We start from the raw sequence: 21,423 nt of genomic DNA on the forward strand, positions 1-21,423 counted from the left end.
CGAAGTGGGTAAAAAATTCACAGCCCAGTCATAAGAGGTGTTAAGAAAGGGGCGGGGGTGGATCAAATAAGAATATAGTACACACTAGTAGAACATAACATAATTGTTGAAAGCTTAAAATTCAAACTTGAGTCTTCATACACAAAAGGCAGCAAGCCAGTAGAACATCCAGGTAGGGAACCTGCAACATGTGTCAAAATTCACAATGGTGAATGATTATATGTGATGCTGTGTCCGGAATTGGTGGGTTCTTGGTCTCACTGACTTCAAGAATGAAGCTGCAGACCCTCACGGTGAGTGTTACAGCTCTTAAGGTGGCGTGTCTGGAGTTTGTTCCTTCTGATGTTCGGATGTGTTCAGAGTTTCTTCCTTCTGGTGGGTTCGTGGTCTTGCTGGCTCAGGAGTGAAGCTGCGGACCTTCGCGGTGAGTGTTACAGCTCTTAAGGCGGAGCATCTGGAGTTGTTCGTTCTTCCCGGTGGGTTTGTAGTCTCGCTGGCTTCAGGAGTGAAGCTGCAGACCTTTGCAGTGAGTGTTACAGCTCATAAAGGCAGTGTGGACCCAAAGAGTGAGCAGCAGCAAGATTTATTGCAAAGAGCTAAAGAACAAAGCTTCCACAGTGTAGAACGGGACCCAAGGGGGTTGCCACTGCTGGCTCAGGCAGCCTGCTTTTATTCTCTTATCTGGCCCCACCCACATCCTGCTGATTGGTAGAGCCGTGTGGTCTGTTTTGACAGGGTGCTGATTGGTGCGTTTACAATCCCTGAGCTAGACACAAAGGTTCTCCCACCTCCCCACCAGATTAGCTAGATACAGTGTCTACACAAAGGTTCTCCAAGTCCCCACCAGAGTAGCTAGATACGGAGTGTGATTGGTGCATTCACAAACCCTGAGCTAGACACAGGGTGCTGATTGGTGTGTTTACAAATCTTGAGCTAGATACAGAGTGCTGATTGGTGTATTTACAATCCCTTAGCTAGACATAAAGGTTCTCCACGTCCCCACCAGACTCAGGAGCCCAGCTGGCTTCACCCAGTGGATCCTGCACAGGGGCTGCAGGTGGAGCTGTCTGCCAGTCCTGCGCCATGCGCCGCACTCCTCAGCCCTTGGGTGGTCGATGGGACTGGGCGCCGTGGAGCACGGGGTGGTGCTCGTCAGGGAGGCTCCGGCCAGGGAGTGAGGCTCAGGCATGGTGGGCTGCAGGTCCCCAGCCCTGCCCCACGGGAAGGCAGCTGAGGCCCCAGGGGGAAATTGAGCACAGCAGCTGCTGGCCCAGGTGCTAAGCCCCTCACTGCCGGGGCCCTCGGGCGGGCCGGCTGCTCCCTGTGCGGGGCCTGCAGAGCCCATGCCCACCTGGAATTCGCACTGGCCTGCAAGCCCCGCCTGCAGCCCCGGTTCCCGCCGACGCCTCTCCCTCCACACCTCCCGACAAGTTGAGGGAGCCGGCACCAGCCTTGGCCAGCCCAGAAAGGGGCTCCCACAGTGCAGCCGCGGGCTGAAGGGCTCCTCAAGTGCTGCCAAAGTGGGAGCCCAGGCAGAGGAGGCGCCGAGAGCGAACGAGGGCTATGAGGACTGCCAGCTCACTGTCATCTCTCAATGCTGTTCTGATTTAATTGCCTTCAACAGTCCAAATTTGATAAATCATTCTATAAAGACGAATGCACATGTATGTTTATTGTGGCACTGTTCACAATAGTAAACACTTAGAACCAACCCAAATGCCCATCAGTGATAGACTGGATAAAGAAAATGTGGCACATATACATCATGGAATGCAGCCATAAAAAATGATGAGTTCATGTCCTTTGCAGGGACATGGATGAAGCTGGAAACTATCATTCTCAGCAAACTAACACGAAAACAGAAAACCAAAACCACATGTTCTCACTCATAAGTGGGAGTTGAACAATGAGAACACATGGACAGGGAGGGGAACATCACACACTGGGGCATGCCAGGGGGTGGGGGGCTAGGAGAGGGATAGCATTAGGATAAATACCTAATGCAGATCATGGATTGATGGGTGCAGCAAACCACCACGGCACATGTATACCTAGGTAACAAACCTGCATGTTCTGCACATGTACCCCAGAACTTTAATAATTTGTAAAAAAAAAAAAAAAAAAAGAGTCCCAATTTGACTCCTTCCAACGTTTAGCTTCTATTACAAGCCTAAAGTGTTAAAAGTTTGAGCTGGAGAATAGAGCCATTACAAAATAAAAGTAATCAACAAACTTACACATCTCCTAAACCAATGATTCACACAGGATTTCACATAGAATTCCCATTAATGCTAATGAAATTGGGTAAGTTACAAGCTGAAACTCTCCCATACATTAATAGATGAATAGTTCCCTGAGGTACTTACTTAGATGAGCAAACTTAATTTTCTCTCCACCAATTCTCTCTGGATAAAAAAATAAGAAATCATGCTTCACAAGTTAAGTTTCTTTTTAAAGTAGATGGCACAAATTCAGAATCATTGGTGTAGGTTAATCAAAAGCCACACTGTTATATTGACCAGGTCATTTTTGATACCTGTTGGCCTACATCTTAAAAATGTCAATCTGTCTTGTGGCTCTGAGAGCAACCCATTTAAGTCCTTTAGATCTTGTTTCTTTCAGATTCTGGGGAAAAAAAAAAAAGGAAATATGCAATTATGTGCAGGAACTAGTTGAGAAGAAATAGAAATTCTTGATTGCCTTATTATTAATTGAAGAGTTCAGTCACTGATTTAATTAGCTGCCTGGGGAAGGAAAGATCATGAAATGTTGAGTTAGAAACAATAAAGGTTATTCAAAGGCTTATACAATGTGATAGCACAAGTATAAGTTTCTGGTGCAGGTGTGCTTTTTGTATTTCAGAGGAAAGAGCAACTTTCAGTCTCTTGTCAGTGTTTTAATTTGATAATCATAACAATATCAACTTGGTTGTGTACAATTCTTTATTATCATCAGATACATTTTCTATTCATTTTCCCATTTATTACAATTACCTAGTATATAGGTAGGGCTATGGTTACTGTACCATTTTACAATTGACAAAGTGAGGCTGAATTTATCAGCTTACCCATAGGGAAAAAGTAGGAGCAGTACCTCTAAAAAACATATTAAACAAATTGTGAATAAAATAAGCATGCTGATTTTTCCCCAAAATGATAATGAGGTCACAGAAGGATTCTTAAATCTGATTTAGGCTAACATTTCCCCTTTTATAGCCAATGCAATTGAGCCTTAAAATGGGAATTTTCTAAAAGTCATTACCTGGAATCTTAATGCCAAAATAATTCTAGTTTCTTGCCTTTTGATTAGTGATATTTAGAAAGTATCTTAAATAGTGATAGCTCCCCAAATATCAAAATATATCTTTGATTACATTATGCATGAACATGTACATAGTTGCTATTATCAATGACAACTATCTGATATGTTTTATTTTGACTACAGCCAAAATTACATTTAAGCCTCAGCAGACACATTTTGGTTAATTATCTAGCTTCAAACTAATAAAAAAATTCTAATTTATTAGACATTAAGTATCTGTGCGATTACACATGGTATTTTCAAAACAACTTGTCTAAAATCCTCAACTATACTCAGCGATGTCTCAGTAATTGATAGAATGAGTACAGTGAAAATTAAATAGTAGAAAGCCTAAACAACAGTAGCAACTAATTTGACCTAATTGGCATTTATAGGTCAGAGGGCAAAAACCCAATGACAGAAAAATACACATTTTCTAGTGCGCATATGCTGTTCACCAAGATAGACAATATTATATGACACAAAAATTATCAAAAAAATTATGAGAATTAAATTGCATGATATATGGATTCAGACCACAATGGAATGAAAATAGAAATTAACAGAAAATAGTTTTAAAGAATCCTCAAATATTTAGAAATTTCAAAACATACTTCTGAATAAATTCTATGTCAATGAAGAAACAAAAAGGAAATCAGGAAACATTCTGAATTAAAGTGAAAACACAACATATAAATATTTATGTGATACAGATAATGTCATGGTTAGAGAAAATATATAGCATTTGAAAAAAAAGTGTTTCAAATGAATCTTTGGAGGGTCAGCCTAAGAAACTAGAAAAAGAAGAGCAAATTAAACTCAAAGCCCATAAGAAGTGAAGATATAATAAAGATAAAAGCAGAAATCAGGGAAATTAAAAATATTAAAGAAATCAAGAAAATCAATAACACCAAAACTGGTCCTCTAAAAAGATGAGTGAAAAATGGACAAATCTCTGGACTGATTGATTAGCACAGAAAAAGATAAGACACAAATTGTCAATATCAAGAATAAAAGACTATAACTTTAGCTCTTACTGACATTAAAATTATAAAGGGACATTAGCAATATTCTATAAATTTGATAATGTAAGTAAAATGAACAAATATTTTAACAGTTACACCTTAAAAAGATAAATTTTACTATATATAATAAACTACGTTTGAATAAACCTGACTTTATAAAAAGACATTCATCTACTCGGAAAAGTAAATAAAATTCAGCCTGAGTATAACGAACACCATAGTGTATTTTTGTGTGTGTGCTGTTTTTATTTTGTTTTTATATTGCAGCTCCACACTTTTGTAAAACATTCAGATTATATAATACTGCTTAGAGTTCAGTTCCTCTGTATTTGGAAAGTACACATTCATTTACACTTTTTTTCTCCATTATTCTGCTGTAACACTTCTTGTAGTTAAGATACTAATACACTTTCGCTTTTGGATGGGTTCTACTACATTCAAAAGAGGTTTTGGGTACAAGAAGTAGAGCTAAGACTCATGTTCCCTGCCTGGGATTGAATGAGTGCATTGGGTTACCTTATTTATTTTTTTTCTTAGTTTGAACCATAAGAATTTGACTAAGTGTATTAAAAACTATATTGTCTACATGGACTGATTTTTTTGAGAGAGGTAGAATTATAACATTACTTTTTGCCCCGTCATAGCTGTAGGCTTTGTGTGCTGCTGGTCAATCACTACTATAAAATAAAAATGCTTTCTAACATGAGCATTAAGTATTCATTAAGTGATTAATAGATCCAGGAAGATAGAAAAAAATAGATCATGATAGTCTTTATTAGTAGGAGAGATAATAACATGATAGCTATAATTTATTGAGCACTTATACGTGCCAGTGTGCTAAGCAATTTTCATTCATTACTTAATTCTCATAACATCATTAAGACATAATTCTCAATGTACCACAGGATACGATACTAAAGACTAAGAAATATTCTGCTGAATAAATTAGCAAAACTTAAGGGAGAAAAAAGTCACCCAATGTTGGCAGTGAGTGTTGGAAACTATATGCATTCAAACTTTCATTGTAGGTAGGGGGTTAAATTAATAAAAAACAATTTTATTAAGTAATTTCTACTATATTTCAAGAGTCATGAAGCTGCTTTATATTTTGATAGAGTATATGCAAGTCTAGGAACATACTCTAAAGCAATAATCTAAGCTTGCTATGGCCTGAATATCCCCTCTAAAACTCATCTTGTAACCTGGTCCCCAGTGGGGCAGTGTTGAGAAACGGGGCCTTTAGGAGGTAATTAGATCACAAGGGCTGTGACCTTGTGAATGAATTAATCCATTCATGAGTAAATAAATTGATCCATACATGGTTAAACAAATTAATGGACTAATTAATGGGTTATCATAGGAGGGGAACTGCTGGCCCACCTCAGGACTCAGAGGAGTCCCCACTGGCAAAAAGGTTCTTACTAGAGGCATCCCCATCATGTTGGACTACTCGGCCTCTGTAATTGTAAAAAATGCATTCATTTTCTGTGTAAATTACCCAGTTTCAGGTATTCTATCATAAACAACAGAAAAGAGACTAAGACAAAGCTACAGAAAAAAATAAAAACAAAAATGTGTGATTAATGATATTAATTTAAGAAGTAGCCATAAGAATAATTTAGAATTGTTAAATAAAATGTAACCATATGATGTAATATTAAATTTAATATAGAAATGTGTGCATATATATGTGTTTATAAAAATGAATAAATCTCTATAGATATCCCTTGATTAAAACTGATCAAATAATGATGCACATACTAGAATACAATTAACCAAAAATTTAATTTCTTACATATCTCACCACTTTAGTTATATTCTTGCAACAGTGAATTACAAATAGTGCCTCAAATGAAGCTCTGGCATATACCTTCATTTATGCTACGTTTTTCCCTGGAATGATATCCTTCTTGTCTTTGTTCAACCCACTTATCCTTTTTTTTTTTTTTTTTTTGAGACGGAGTCTCGCTTGTCTCCCTGGCTGGAGTGCTGTGGCACGATCTCTGCTCACTTCAAGCTCCGCCTCCCAGGTTCACGCCATTCTCCTGCCTCAGCCTCCCGAGTAGCTGGGACTACAGGCGCCCGCCACCACGCCCGGCTAATTTGTTGTATTTTTAGTAGAGACGGGGTTTCACCGTGTTAGCCATGATGGTCTCGATCTCCTGACCTCGTGATCCGCCCACCTCGGCCTCCCAAAGGGCTGGGATTATAGGCGTGAGCCACCACACCTGGCCCAACCTAACTTATCCTTTAAGATAAAGTACAGGATTTACCTTTCCTAATAATTTTTTTCTGCCCCTTTTCCATGTACATGTATGGGTCTCCCTGGATATCTTGCAATACTAAAGTGTGAAAGTTATTTTAAAAATGGTCCTTTCTTCAGTTGCTGCCTACTCTGGGGCTCCTTGTGAGCTCAGAGGCTGTTGTTCTATTTCTTCTAAATATTCTCAGGACCTAGCAAACTAGCAAGTGCTGGCCATGTAGGAAGTATCGTAAGTTTCTAGGAACTAAACCTGTATGTTCTGAAGTGCAGCCACTGTTTCTATTAAGATATGATTACTCTAAGATACCGTGTTTCCATTTTTCTCACTTTCCTATAATTTTATACTGTGGTTGTACCGTTTGTGTACTGATCAAAATATATGCATTTAAATGAAATATGAAGCCAATATATAATGTCTATAACTGTGTCAGTATTACTCTTCAACCAGCAAATTTTAGAACTACTTACAGAATAGTGACATATTTTATTAAAATGTTTAAATATTTATTTGAAATCTGGAGTCAAAATGGAAGGAAACAAAAAAGAAATGGTGCTTGTCTACAGACACCAACTTTAATGTCATTGTAGAGTATATTAAAGCATAAAAATTTCAAATAACTTAGCCAAATCAGTACTCCACATATTGTTTCAAAAAAGTGTGTATAACTGAGGTTCAATTCACTCCTCTAATAACAAAAGCTAAGTGTTCTAAAAAAAAAAAAAAAAACACACAAAGGAAGTAAACTATAAAGGATGACATTAAACAAATATAGATATTTCAGGTATCTAGCCAGGAAGATGTCCTTTCATAATCACACAGTTTCTGTGTATCCTGCCCCTACCACAGACATACAACATAATTTCAAATCACTGTGGTTGTTGTGATTTCTGGGAACTAACGGAGCAACCACAGTTAAGAAACAATGTTAAATTTACTGAAGACACTTATTTGAGTAAGCATCTTAGATTTAGTGCACACTGACAGATGGATGATTAGCTCTCTTTTGGCTTGGGTGGAGACCTGCTTTAGGGAGTGTTTACCAACTAATTGATTGTTAGGTATTTGAAAAGGGTAAAGCACAGAACCCATGAAGGAATGTTGAGCTTCTCTGAGGTTGTGTTTCTCTTTCCAAATACCGACCATAGGATACCATCTGATACATTAAAAGTTCTGGCGGCCAGTAAGTTTATTAAAAAAAAAAAAATACTGTGACGCTCTAAAGCAATTTCTAAGAAAGAGCTGAAAAAATAAGCCAACAAATCACAGTACAAAAGGAAAATAACTAAGTTAATGCCCAGACATGATAACTAAGCATGCAACAGAACATCTTTGATCCTCTACACATATCCAGAAGCCGTCAAAGACAAATGTTACAGGTAAAAGCAATAAAAAGGATTACCTCTAGGGAGAGAAAACAAGAACACATATTTAGATGCTCTGTTGGAATAGAAAACAAAGCCAGGCAAGCAGTAAAAGATCTGAAAATTGAAAGAGAAAATCAAATCAGTGGCTTTTCTGCCTCATCCATCTGCCTGAATCCAGACAGCACACTTTAGAGTCCAATAGAGTGAAAACTAGATTGGGCAACTTCAGCAGAAACACATCCTCTCCATTTTTAAAATAATGGAAACAGTAACAGAGGCATGACTAGGAACCAATGGAAGAAACATCCAGGGAAATTGCACAAGGGCGGCAATGAAAGGGAGTTTATTCATTGGAATGACAATTCAGCATGGCTGGACCAGACTACATGGATCAATGGCCTGGAAGAAATTGGTTGAAAAAAAATGTGAATTTGCTAATGACCACATTTGGTCAGGCAAGAAAAAGGGTACTGAGATGCTTGGGAAGAGTGTGTCTGGTTTTTGAAGTGATATGAGACTGTTTAAATTCTTAAGAAGGGCCCTAGGAGTCCTCACCATCTACTCACAGGCTTCCTCTCTCACCATCATCTCCTTGGCTCTTTGGCATGGAGGAGGAGCCTTGAGACTAACCCAGACCCTTCACTGAGGTTTAAAAGGACCTTTATAATCTGCATCATCATGTTCTTACCAGCCTTTATCCTATATTTCCCTGTTGTTTGCATAGCTGTGGCCACTGATTCTTCCCACCAAAACTTGAAGCTCATCCATCTAATCAATGTGTTTTTACATGTTATTGTTGCTGGAAGTTTTTTTCTCCAGTTCCCTTCACTCATATGTCACCTTATCTGTGAACTTTCCCTGGCTATACTCTCCTACCACTTTTTGATTGTACTTTTAACAATCTCATAAATCTTACCTACATCTGAAATCATATATAATTACTCATATTAGAACATGAACTCCTGAAATATGGTTTGTTCATTACTCAATCCCAAGCAACTGGAAGAGTAGGAATCAGTAAATATGTTTTAATTAAAAATTGATTGGCAGAAGAACAATGATAATTCCTGTCTTGAAGAAAGGATGAGGAAGAACAAATAGACACTGAATCCTACATTATGCCAAGACAGATGCTAAGTATTTTATATGCATTATTTTTCATTAAATCCTCATGCCAAACCAAAGGAATAGTTATCCTGACTTTACAGGAATCTATTGTGGCTAAAAACAATGGAACAACTTAACCAAAGTCACACAGTCACATAACTACTGAGAAGAAGAACTTGGCTTCAAATCTGATTTGGAAATCCATGTTCTACCTACTTTACCATACTGACCCTTCTTTGTCCTGTTGATTTTCTTTCCTAATTGGCTCATTTTTCAACATGTTCTGTGAAGCAGACTACAGTGGCCTTCTTCTTTGAGTGGCATCCTATTCTGATCATCAATTGGACTTTTATGAGAAAATATATAGGCTTGAGATACTGGCTATCAATTTTACGTATCTATTTTACTTCTTTAATAAGACCTTTTAGGACACTAACCTTGTCTATTTCTTCTTTGCCTGTCCTGATTATCTCCCTCCTCCATTGATAGGGTTTGGCTGTGTCCCCACTCAAATCTCATCTTGAATTATAATTCCCATAATACCTATGTGTCATAGGAAGGATAGTTGGTTGGTAATTGAATCATGGGGGCAGTTACCCCCATACTGCTGTTCTCATGACAGTAAGTTCTCATGAGAGCTGATGGTTTTATAAAGGGCTTTTCCCCCTTTTGCTCAGCACTTCTTGCTGCTGCTGCCATGTGAAGAAGGACCTGTTTGCCTCCCCTTGTGCCATGATTGTAAGTTTCCTAGGGTCTCATTAGCCCTACAGAACTGTGAGTCAATTAAAACTCTTTCCATTATAAATTATCCAGTCTTGAGGGTTTTTTTGTTTTTGTTTTTGTTTTTGTTTTTTTTCTTTTTGAGACAGAGTCTCACTCTATTCCCCAGGCTGGAGTGCAGTGTTGCAACCTGGGATCACTGCAACCTCCGCCTCCCGGGTTTAAGGGATGCTAATGCCTCAGCCTTCCAAGTAGGTGTGATTACAGGAGTGTGCCACCATGCCCGGCTAATTTTTGTATTTTTAGTAGAGACAGGGTTTTACCATATTGGCCAGGCTGGTCTCAAACTCCTGACATCAAGTAATCTTCCCGCCTTGGCCTCCCAAAGTGCTGGAATTACAGACGTGAGCCACCGCGCCCAGCCGAGTATGTCTTTATAACACTGTGAGAACAGACTAATACACCCATCCTGCCATGTCCCCTACCCTCCTGCATGCCCTTCCTTCCCATGCTCCTAACCCCCATTCCACCTGCCCTTCACTGTCCCCTGCCCTACTGTGCCTACTGCCCTTCTACACCCCTGCCTGCCTATGCCTCCTACATCCTTCTGTCCCCTGCCCTAACTTGGACCACAGTTCTCTACGGATAGAGAGATAAGCTCGATAATAGCTCAGCGTAAAAATAGAAGAAATTATATTATTATAAGTAGGCTTTTCTTATATCCAGATACATCTTCCTCACCTTTATGACAATGGCTGGAAAAATGAATAACACAGAAAAAATAGAGTGATCGTCTTGATTGCTTTGTTTGTCCATGCTTAGTGAACACAGCCTCATTCAAGTACCTGTGGTCATTTTCCTTTGAGAAATGATTGGTCTAGTACTTATGAGCATGTATTTCAGAGTAAGATAAACCTGGATTCACATTCTTACTGTAACTCTTCCTAGCTGGTGACCTAGTTAATTTACCTAGTCTGTATCTCTAAAATGGGGTGATAGAATATTTTAAAAGATTCTTATAAGGAATTAAAAATAATATATGTACATTTCTTACCAAAGTTTTAGGATCATGGAAAGCATTGAATAGCTATCTATACTGTTCACAACTGGTAGAAGTATCACCCAAGCCCATTGGTGAGTTTACACCAGCGGACTGTGGAAAAATTCCCTTTTCCCTTAGAAGATTGTGTAGAATTTCTCCAAAGGCTCCCAGGGACATTGCAATGTTTGGTGTTTTTATTCCTATGTGATACATCTCTACTTAGGGGGAAAGTATGCTATTCCTTTTCAAAAGATTTAATGCTGAAATTAGTAAAAATAATAACAAATCTTTTCTATTTCAAGAGATTCCTTTTGTTATCACTTGCTCTCTTGGTTTGCTGCTTATACTTCTTTTTTTTTTTTTTTTTTTTTTTTTTTTTTTTTTTTTTTTTTTGAGACGGAGTCTTGCTCTGTCACCCAGGCTGGAGTGCAGTGGTATACTTCTAAATATCTTTTAAGTTACATTTTGCTAATTATAAACTATTGTATTCTATGCCATTTAAAGAGTAACAACCACAATGTAGATAATTTATGAATATGTTAAATGCCAGTAGTACTCACTGATAGCTAGATCTTTGTTCCTTCTTGCACATACATGAGTCTAAAATTCTCACCCCTTAATAATTATTGGGGCCATGTGATAACCAATGAAATGTAAATAAAAATAATTTGTGTTTTTGGCTGACACAAGAGCCCTGCAGGATTGTACAGTTTGTTCTTCCTCTGCAACAACTATGACCAACAAGGCCTGTGCCAATAAGGCAGAACCAAAGGATCAAAGTGGCATTGAGTTATTGAGTAGAGATTGAGTGCCCTGGAGAGTGTCCCAGATTTGCAGTAAACTTTACATAAATGAGGAGGGAGATTTTGTTGTAATAAGTCAATATTACCATGAAGTTGTTTGTTATAGTGTAGCAAGCATGTGCAGGAAAGCGTTAATTGATTGGGTCTGAGTTGCATAAAACTTGCACATTCCCAGAAGGGCCTAGTTTTTTTGACTGGCCCTTGGTGGGCTCCTGAGAATTGAGTGCTTGGAATGTTCAAACTGTTAAGACTGTTTTGCATGCCTGGAGCCTTGAAGGAAGCTATATCAGTTTGTCTAGAGAGTTTGTATAAATGATGTGATTGCAGTTACTCCAACAGCAGACCTCCAAAAGAAAAGGAGATCTGGTGAGGTCTGCAATTGGAGTAACTGCAGTCAGTCCAGAAGACACCTAGTGCTCATGTGATCAGCCTCTCATAAAAACCCCAGACTTAGGCTCAAGCAAGCTTCACACTGTACTTATGTTGCTATAGTTTATAGCAGGAAGAAGTAAGTGTGCTTTGAGTGACTGTTCTGGGAGAAATCTCTTAAAACTTACTTCTGGTTTTCTCCAGGCTTTGCCTAATGCTTCATTTGCTGATTTTACTTTGTAAATTTTGACTACAATAAACTCTAACCATAAGTGAATCCCAAGTTCTTTGAGTCCTTTTAGTGAATCAACAAACATAGGGTGATCTTTGGGACTATTGAGACACTTCCCTAACCTGTACAGAAAATTAATATTGGAAGTAGGACCTATCACAATAAAAATAGGAAATATTTGTCATTGCTGTTATGGAGGTCTAAAGTACTGTGATTTGCAGAAGTTTTGTCATATGTGATAGAATGGCAAAATGCTTGTTTAGGCTAACTTGAGAATTAAATCATGTAGATAACGAACTTGTCTTCCAGATCTGGGAGTCTAGAGAAAAAGTTTGGAAAACAAATTTTAGGGCTGTGTTTTGAATGGAATTGACCACATTTTGTAGGGCATTTTGAGAAAGTGATGAGCTCAGCAAAGAATTGGCCATGGAACAGAATTTAAGCATTCCAGGTCTTGCGACAATAGAGAATGTAACTGCTTTTGAATTCCACAATGTAAGTGATTAATAAATTAAGGACTTTGAAAGTCAAAAAGCCTGTAAAAACCCAGCCATGAAACAATGATTAAATTAAGGGACATTTCACCTTTTGTTAAAACTTCTCAAAAGACATAAATATCTTAAAACAAAAAATCAGATTAAGTATCAGTGCCCAATAAATTAATATTAACTCTTAAAATATCTTGGGGTAAATATAAGATTTAGAGTGTGTTTCATCTACAATTCAAAATAGACTCAGTAAGTCGATAAATAAACGTAAGAGAATAAAAAATAAATAAAATCAAAGAAACATACTGGACCGAGAACATGTAAAAAATGTCTTTGAAGCAACTGCAAGTATGGTTCCTAGTACGTGGATCTGAATTGATTCAAGCATATAAAAGTCCTACGGTGTTTTTTATTGTTAATGTTTTTAAATAGTACTGTATTGCTACAGAAACTTGGAGAACACGCTGAAACAGCCCGTGATTCTTTGAGACTAAAAAATGATCTTTGCATTTGTCAAAAATATTGATTATGTTCACCCGCTCCAGGAATCACTTCCGGCAATTCCTGTAACAATTCCTTTAACTGAGTACTATAAAGGACTATGCAGGAAACTTTGCAGATTGGTATCAGACAGAGCAGAATTTGGATCCAAGTTCCATTATGGACTAGCTATGGAACATTGGGCAATTTAAATGGGAATAATTATAATGCCATTTCAAAAGGCCATTGTGAAGATTAAATGCATGTAATTGCTTAGTATAATTTCTGCCACATAGAAAGCATCCAATAAATGTTAACATTTACTGCCAAAATTATTTTTGGGCTTCCATGCTTCTACGGGCAGGTAGTGGGTTGAGAAACTGTTATAGCCCCAAGAAGGACATATTCCCCAAACACTTCAAATATGAGCATAGAGAATAATGTAAGAGGGAAAAAGAGAAACAACTTTCTGAAGATGGAATAAGGAGGTTTCTGAGGACAATGCAAAAGGGAACTTCCTCCCAGAGAGCAGAATAAGGGCCCCTTTAAAGAATATTCTCTACCCTCAGGTGAGGCTGTTCACATAACATCTGCCCAGTGGGATTTAAAAATTTCTAAAGACCAGTGACCTCTCTCTATCCCGTATTCTTCTCTGATCAGAATCAGGATGTTTATTGTAATTATCCTAGCTTTATTTTACTATTATACCCTACATATGTGAGTGGGAGCAAATGGTTGTCTTTAGAGTTCATAGGTTCCAGTTTAAGAGGAGCCACATCCAGACCTGATAGACTATCGCACAACATCTAAACGTTCAAGCTGTTATAGAATAAAATTTGGGTGGTCTTCCTTGGCAAGGGGAAGTGTGCTTTGCAAAAACATTAAACTTAACATATTAGAACTGGAAGAACAAATTGGCAAACTTTACCAGTGCTCATAGTATCCAATTCTTCTCTCATTCCTTGGCTTATAGAAGCTGTACTTCCTGGCCGGGTGGGGTTGCTAACGCCTGCAATCCCAGCACTTTGGGAGGCCAAGGCAGATGGAGCTCATGAGGCCAGGAGTTCAAGAACAGCTGGTCAACATGGTGAAACCCAGGACTCTACAAAAAAAAAAGTAGGCGGGCATGTTGGTGTGTGCCTGTGATCTCAGCTACTCAGGAGGCCGAGGGAGGAGAATTGCTTGAACCTGGGAAGCAGGGGTTGCAGTGAGCTGAGATGGTGCCACTGCACTCCAGTCTGGGTGAGAGTGTGACTCCATCTCAAAAAAAAAAAAAAAAGAAAAAAGAAACTGTACTTCTCAACATTCTTAAACTAGATAAAAGACCATGTGGCTAGTTCTAGCTAACAAAATGCATCATTTCAAGTGGAGGCAGTGAAAAGACCCAGATAATTTTTTATCTCATTATCTCACTTCTGCAACTATTGTGAAGGAGTCCTCCTGTTGAGATGGCCGAGTCTCAAGTGCTACAGGCTGGATAGAGGAGAGATGCCAATGAGACTTTTCTAGACCCAGAGTCTAATTTTACCAGACCAGCATTACACAGACAGAAAAACCAGACAATGACCCTACCAGAAAAGAAAATTACCGGCCAATATACCTGATGAACATAGAAACAAAAGTCTTCCACAAATTACAAGCAAGCCAAATTAAATGGCACATGAAAAGGATCACACACCATAATCAGGTGGGATTTATATCATGAATGCAAAGATGGTTCAACATATGCAAATCCATAAATGTGACACACCACATTAACAGGCTAAAGTACAAAAACCATATGGTCATCTCAATAGATTCAGAAAACTGATTTGACAAAAATTCAACATCCTTCCACAATAAAAATTGAACAAACTAGATATGGAAAGAATGTACCTCAACATGATGAAGGCTATATGTAGCAAGTCCACAGCTAACATCATACTCTATAGTGAAAAGTTGAAAACTCTTCCTCTGAGATCAGAAATAAGACAAGGATGTCAATTCTCACCACTTCTATTCAGCATAGTACTGGAATTTCTAGCCAGAGCAATTTGGCAAGAGAAAGAAAGAAAAGGCACTCAATTCTTTTTTTTTTTTTTTTTTTTTTTTTTTTTATACCTTAGGTTTTAGGGTACATGTGCACAATGTGCAGGTTTGTTACATATGTATCCATGTGCCATGTTGGTTTCCTGCACCCATTAACTCATCATTTAGCATTAGGTATATCTCCTAATGCTGTCCCTCCCCCCTCCCCCCACCCCACAACAGTCCCTGGAGCGTGATGTTCCCCTTCCTGTGTCCATGAGTTCTCATTGTTCAATTCCCACCTATGAGTGAGAACATGCGGTGTTTGGTTTTTTGTCTTTGTGATAGTTTACTGAGAATGATGTTTTCCAGTTTCATCCATGTCTCTACAAAGGACATGAACTCATCATTTTTTATGGCTGCATAGTATTCCATGGTGTATATGAGCCACATTTTCTTAATCCAGTCTATCGTTGTTGGACATTTGGGTTGGTTCCAACTCTTTGCTATTGTGAATAGTGCCACAATAAACATACGTGTGCATGTGTCTTTATAGCAGCATGATTTATAGTCCTTTTGGTATATACCCAGTAATGGGATGGCTGGGTCAAATGGTATTTCTAGTTCTAGATCCCTGAGGAATCGCCACACTGACTTCCACATGGTTGAACTAGTTTACAGTCCCACCAACAGTGTAAAAGTGTTCCTATTTCTCCACATCCTCTCCAGCACCTGTTGTTTCCTGACTTTTTAATGATGGCCATTCTAACTGGTGTGAGATGGTATCTCATTGTGGTTTTGATTTGCATTTCTCTGATGGCCAGTGATGATGAGCATTTTTTCATGTGTTTTTTGGCTGCATAAATGTCTTCTTTTGAGAAGTGTCTGTTCATGTCCTTCACCCACTTTTCGATGGGGTTGTTTTTTTCTTGTAAATTTGTTTGAGTTCATTGTAGATTCTGGATATTAGCCCTTTGTCAGATGAGTAGGTTGCAAAAATGTTCTCCCATTCTGTAGGTTGCCTGTTCACTCTGATGGTAGTTTCTTTTGCTGCGCAGAAGCTCTTTAGTTTACTTAGATCCCATTTGTCAATTTTGGCTTTTGTTGCCATTGCTTTTGGTGTTTTAGACATGAAGTCCTTGCCCACGCCTATGTCCTGAATGGTATTGCCTAGGTTTTCTTCTAGGGTTTTAATGGTTTTAGGTCTAACATGTAAGTCTTTAATCCATCTTGAAAGGCATTCAAATCTTAAATCTTAAAGTCTCTTCCAAAAAACCGTTTGAACTAATAAATTCAGTAAAGTTGCAGGATAAAAAATCAACATACAAAAATCAGATGGGTTTCTATGCATTAACAAGGAACTACCCCCCCCCCAAAAAAAATCAAGAAAACAATTTCATTTTGGATAGCTACAAAAAAATAAAATAAAATACAATTGGCCCTCTGTATCCATGGGTTCCATGTGCACAGATTCAAACAAACCTGAATCCAAAATTCTTAGAAAAGAAATTTCTGTTCTGAAAATGTAAGAAAAATTTTTTCTTGTTTCGAGATGGAGTCTCACTCTGTTGCCCAGGCTGGAGAGCAGTGGCATGATCTCGGCTCACTGCAAGCTCTGCCTCCCAGGTTCATGCCATTCTCCTACCTCAGCCTCCTGAGTAGCTGGGACTACAGGCACCTGCCACCACACCTGGCTAATTTTTTGTATTTTTACACTGTGTTAAATAGACGGGGTTTCACTGTGTTAGCCAGGATGTTCTCAATCTCCTGACCTTGTGATCCACCTGCCTCGGCCTCCCAAAGTGCCAGGATTACAGGCGTGAGCCACCACGCCCAACCAAACAGAATTCTTTGGGTCATGATTTCATAGGCAATACATAATAGTAACTATTGATATACCATTTATATTATGTTTTATAAGTAATCTAGAGATGATTTAAAATATGTGGAAGAATGTGCATAGGTAATATGCAAACAATATGCAATATTTTTCTTATTTATTTTTGTACATGAATAAGTCATTTAATGATGATTTCTAAGATTTCGGTGCATCCATCACATGAGCAGTGCACACTGTACCCAATAGGTAGTCTTTTATCCCTCACCCCTCTCCCATCCTTTTCCGATTCTCCAGTGTCCATTGGTCCATTGAATCATTCTTATGCCTTTGCGTCCTCATAACTTAGCTCTCATTTATGAGTGAGAACGCTGATGTTTGGCTTTCCACTCCTGAGTTACTTCACTTAGAATAGTTGTCTCCAATTCCATCCAGGTTGCTGCCATTATTTTGTTTCTTTTTATGGCTGAGTAGTATTCCATGGTATATGTATGTACCACATATTCTTTTTCCACTCACTGATGGGCATTTGGGCTGGTTCCATATTTTTGCAATTGCCAAATTGTGCAGCTATAAGCATGCGTGTGCAGGTATCTTTTTTTGTATAATGACTTCTATTCCTCTTGGGGATACCCAGGAGTAGGAATGTTGGATCAAATGATAGATCTACTTTTAGTTCTTTAAGGAATCTCTACACTCTTTTGCATAGTGGTTGTACTACTTTCCATTTCCACTAACAGTGTAAAAGTGCTCCCTTTTCACCACATACATACCAACATCTGTCACTTTTTGATTTTTGGTTATGTCCATTCTTGCAGGAGTAAGGTGGTATTGCATTTTGGTTTTGATTTGCATTTCCCTGATAATTAGTGATGTTGAGCATTTTTTTTACATATGTTTTTTGGCCATTTGTATATCTTCTTTTCAGAATTGTCTATTCGTGTCCTTAGTCCAGTTTTTGATGGAATTGTGTGTTTTTTTCTTGCTTATTTGTTTGAGTTCCTTGTAGATTCTGAATATTAGTCTTTTGTTGGAAGTATAGATTGGGAGGATTTTCTCCCACTCCATGGGTTTTCTCTTTGCTCTGCTGATTATTTCTTTTGCTGTGAATAAGGTTTTTCTTTTAATTAAGTCTCATCTATTTATCTTTGTTTTTGTTTTATTTGCTTTTGGGTTTTTTGTCATGAAGTCTTTGCCTAAGCCAATGTCTAGAATGGTTTTCCCAATATTATCTCATAGAATTTTTATGGTTTCAGATTTTAAATTTAAGTCCTTCCTCCATCTTGAGTTGATTTTTGTATAAGGTGAGAGACAAAGATCCAGTTTCATTCTTCTACCTGTGGGTTGCCAATTATCCCAGCAACATTTGTTGAATAGGATGCCCTTTCTCCACTGTATTAGCAGGGTTCTCTAGAGGGACAGAACTAATACAATATATGTATATATGAAAGGGAGTTTATTAAGGAGAATTGGCTCACATGATTACAAGGTAAAGACCCACAATAAGCCGTCTGCAAGTTGAGGAGCAAGGAAGTCAGTGGTGGATCAGTCTGAGTCCCAGAACCTCAAAAGTAGGGAAGCTGACAGCGCAGCCTTCAGTGCATGGCCAAAGGCCCAAGAGCCCCTAGTAAACCACTGTTGTAAGTCAAAGAGTGTAAAAGCTGAAGAACTTGGAGTCTGATGTTCAAGGGCAGGAAGCATCTAACACGGGAGAAAGATGAAGGCAGGAAGCCGCAGCAGATCTGCTCTTTCATCTTCCCTTGCCTGCTTTATTCTAGCCACACTGGCAGCTGATTAGATGGTACCCAACCAGATTAAGAGTGGGTCTGCCTCTCCCAGTCCACTGATTCAAATGTTAAACTTTGGCAACACCCTCACAGACACATCCAGGAACAATACTTTGCATTCTTCAATCCAATCAGGTTGGCACACCTTATTAACCATCACACCTACTTTATGTTTTTGTTGCTTTGTCAAAGATCAGTTGGCTGTATTTGGCTTTATTTCTGGGTTCTCTATCCTGTCCCATTGGTCTATATACCTATTTTTATACTGGTACCATGTTGTTTAGGTGACTATGGCCTTACAGTTTGAAGTCAGGTAATGTGATGCCTCCAGTAGCTTAATCTTTCCTTGGCTACAAAGGCTCTTTTTTTTGTTTGTTTGTTTTTTTGGTTCCATCTGAATTTTAGGATTGTTTTGTCTAGTTCGATGAAGAATGATGGTGGTATTTTGATGGGAATTGCATTGAATTTGTAGATTGCTTTTGGCAGTATGGTCATTTTCACAATATTGATTCTACCCATCCATAAGCACAGGATGTGTTTCCATTTGTTTGCATTGTCTATGATTTCTTTCAGCAGTATTTTGTATTATAGTTTTCCTTGTAGAAGTTTTTCACCTCCTTGGTTAGGTATATTCCTAAGTATCTTTTTATTTTTATTTTTTGCAGCTATGATAAAAGGGGTTGATTTCTTGATTTGATTCTCAACTTGGTCGCTGTTCATATATAGTAGAGATGCTGGTTTGTGTACATTAATTTTATATCCTGAAATTTTGCTGAATTTATTGACAAGTTCTAGGAGCTTTTTGGATGAGTCTTTTGGGGTTTCTAGGTATATGATCATATCATCAGCAAACAGTGAAAGTTTGGGCTTCCTCTTTACTGATCTAGATGCCCATTATTTCTCTCTCATCTGATTGCTGTGGCTAGGACTTCTAGTATGTTGAATAGAATTGGTGAAAGTGGGCATCCTTGTCTTGTTTCTCAGGGGAATGCTTTTAACTTTTGCCATTCAGTATAGTGTTGGGTGTGGGTTTGTTATGGATGGCTTTTATTACCTTAAGGTATGTCCTTTGTATGCCATTTTGCTGAGGGTTTTAATCATAAAGTGATGCTGGGTTCTGTCAAATGCTTCCTCTGTGTCTATTGAGATGATCATGTGATTTTTGTTTATGTGGCCTATCACATTTATTGACTTGTTAAACTATCCCTACATCTCTGCTATGAAACCCACTTGATCATGGTGGATTATCTTTTTGATATGCTGTTAGATTTGGTTTGCTAGTATTTTGTTGAGGATTTTTGCATCTATGCTCATCAGGGATATTGACCTGTAGTTTTCTTTTTTTTTTTTGTTATGTTCTTTCCTGGTTTTGGTATTAGGGTGATACTGGCTTCATAGAATGATTTAGGGAGAATTCCCTTTCTCTATCTTTTGCAAGTGTCAATAGGATTGGTACCAATTCTTCTTTGAATGTTTGATAGAATTCAGTTGTGAATCTGTCTGATCCTGAACTTTTTTTTGTTGGTAACTTAAAATTGCAATTTTAATCTCACTGTTTGTTATTGGTTTGTTTAGAGTTTCTATTTCTTCCTGGTTTCATCTAGAAGGGTTGTATATTTCCAGGAATTTGCCCATTTCGTCTAGGTTTTCTGGTTTATGTGCATAAAGGTGTTCAAGGTAGCCTTGAATGATCTTTTGTATTTCCATTATATCAGTTGTAATAGCTCCCATTTTGTTTGGAATTGAGCTCATTTGAATCTTTTCTCTTTTTTTCCTGGTTAATCTCACTAATGGTCTATCAATTTTATTTATCTTTTCAAATAACCAGCTGTTTGTCTCATTTATCTTTTGTGTTTGTTTCCATTTCATTTAGTTCTGTTCTGATTTGGTTATTTATTTCCTTCTGCTTGGTGTGGGTTTGGTGTGTTCTTGTTTCTCTAGTTCCTTGAGGTGTGACCTTAGATTGTCTATTTGTGCTCTTTCAGACTTTTTGATGTAGGCATTTAATGTTATGAACTTTCCTTTTAGCACTGCATTTGCTGTATCCCAGAGGTTTTGATAGGTTGTGTCACTATTATCATTCAGTTCAAATAATTTTTTAATTTCCATCTTGATTTTGATGCAGGATTTTAATTTCCATCTTGATTTTGATGCAGAATTTTTCTCAGACACTTTGCCAACTGGGGACCTCCATGGCTAGTGACACCCCCAGCCTGAGCCTTGATTGAGATTTCTTTTGTTATCTAGCATATGGTCTGTCTTGGAGAATATGCCATGTGCTGATGAATAGAATATATATTCTGTAGTTGTCGGGTAGAATATCCCATTAAGGATATTGGACAAATATCCATTAAGTCCATTTGTTCTAGGGTATAGTTTAAGTCGATTGTTTCTTCATTGAGTTTCTGCTTAATGACTTGTCTAGTGCTGTCAGTGGAGTATTGAAGTCCTGCACTAATATTGTGTTGCCACGTATTTCATTTCTTAGGTGTGGCTCCCAGGCCAATGGAGTTATGTTCCTAAGGGAATTACGTCTGCCCCTGCTGCATCACACAGGTCACCAGGGAAGTGGGGCACAGCTGGTAGGCACAGGCCTCA

This window comes from Symphalangus syndactylus, chromosome 18 (assembly GCF_028878055.3).
Source record: "Symphalangus syndactylus isolate Jambi chromosome 18, NHGRI_mSymSyn1-v2.1_pri, whole genome shotgun sequence".
Classification (NCBI taxonomy): domain Eukaryota; kingdom Metazoa; phylum Chordata; class Mammalia; order Primates; family Hylobatidae; genus Symphalangus; species Symphalangus syndactylus.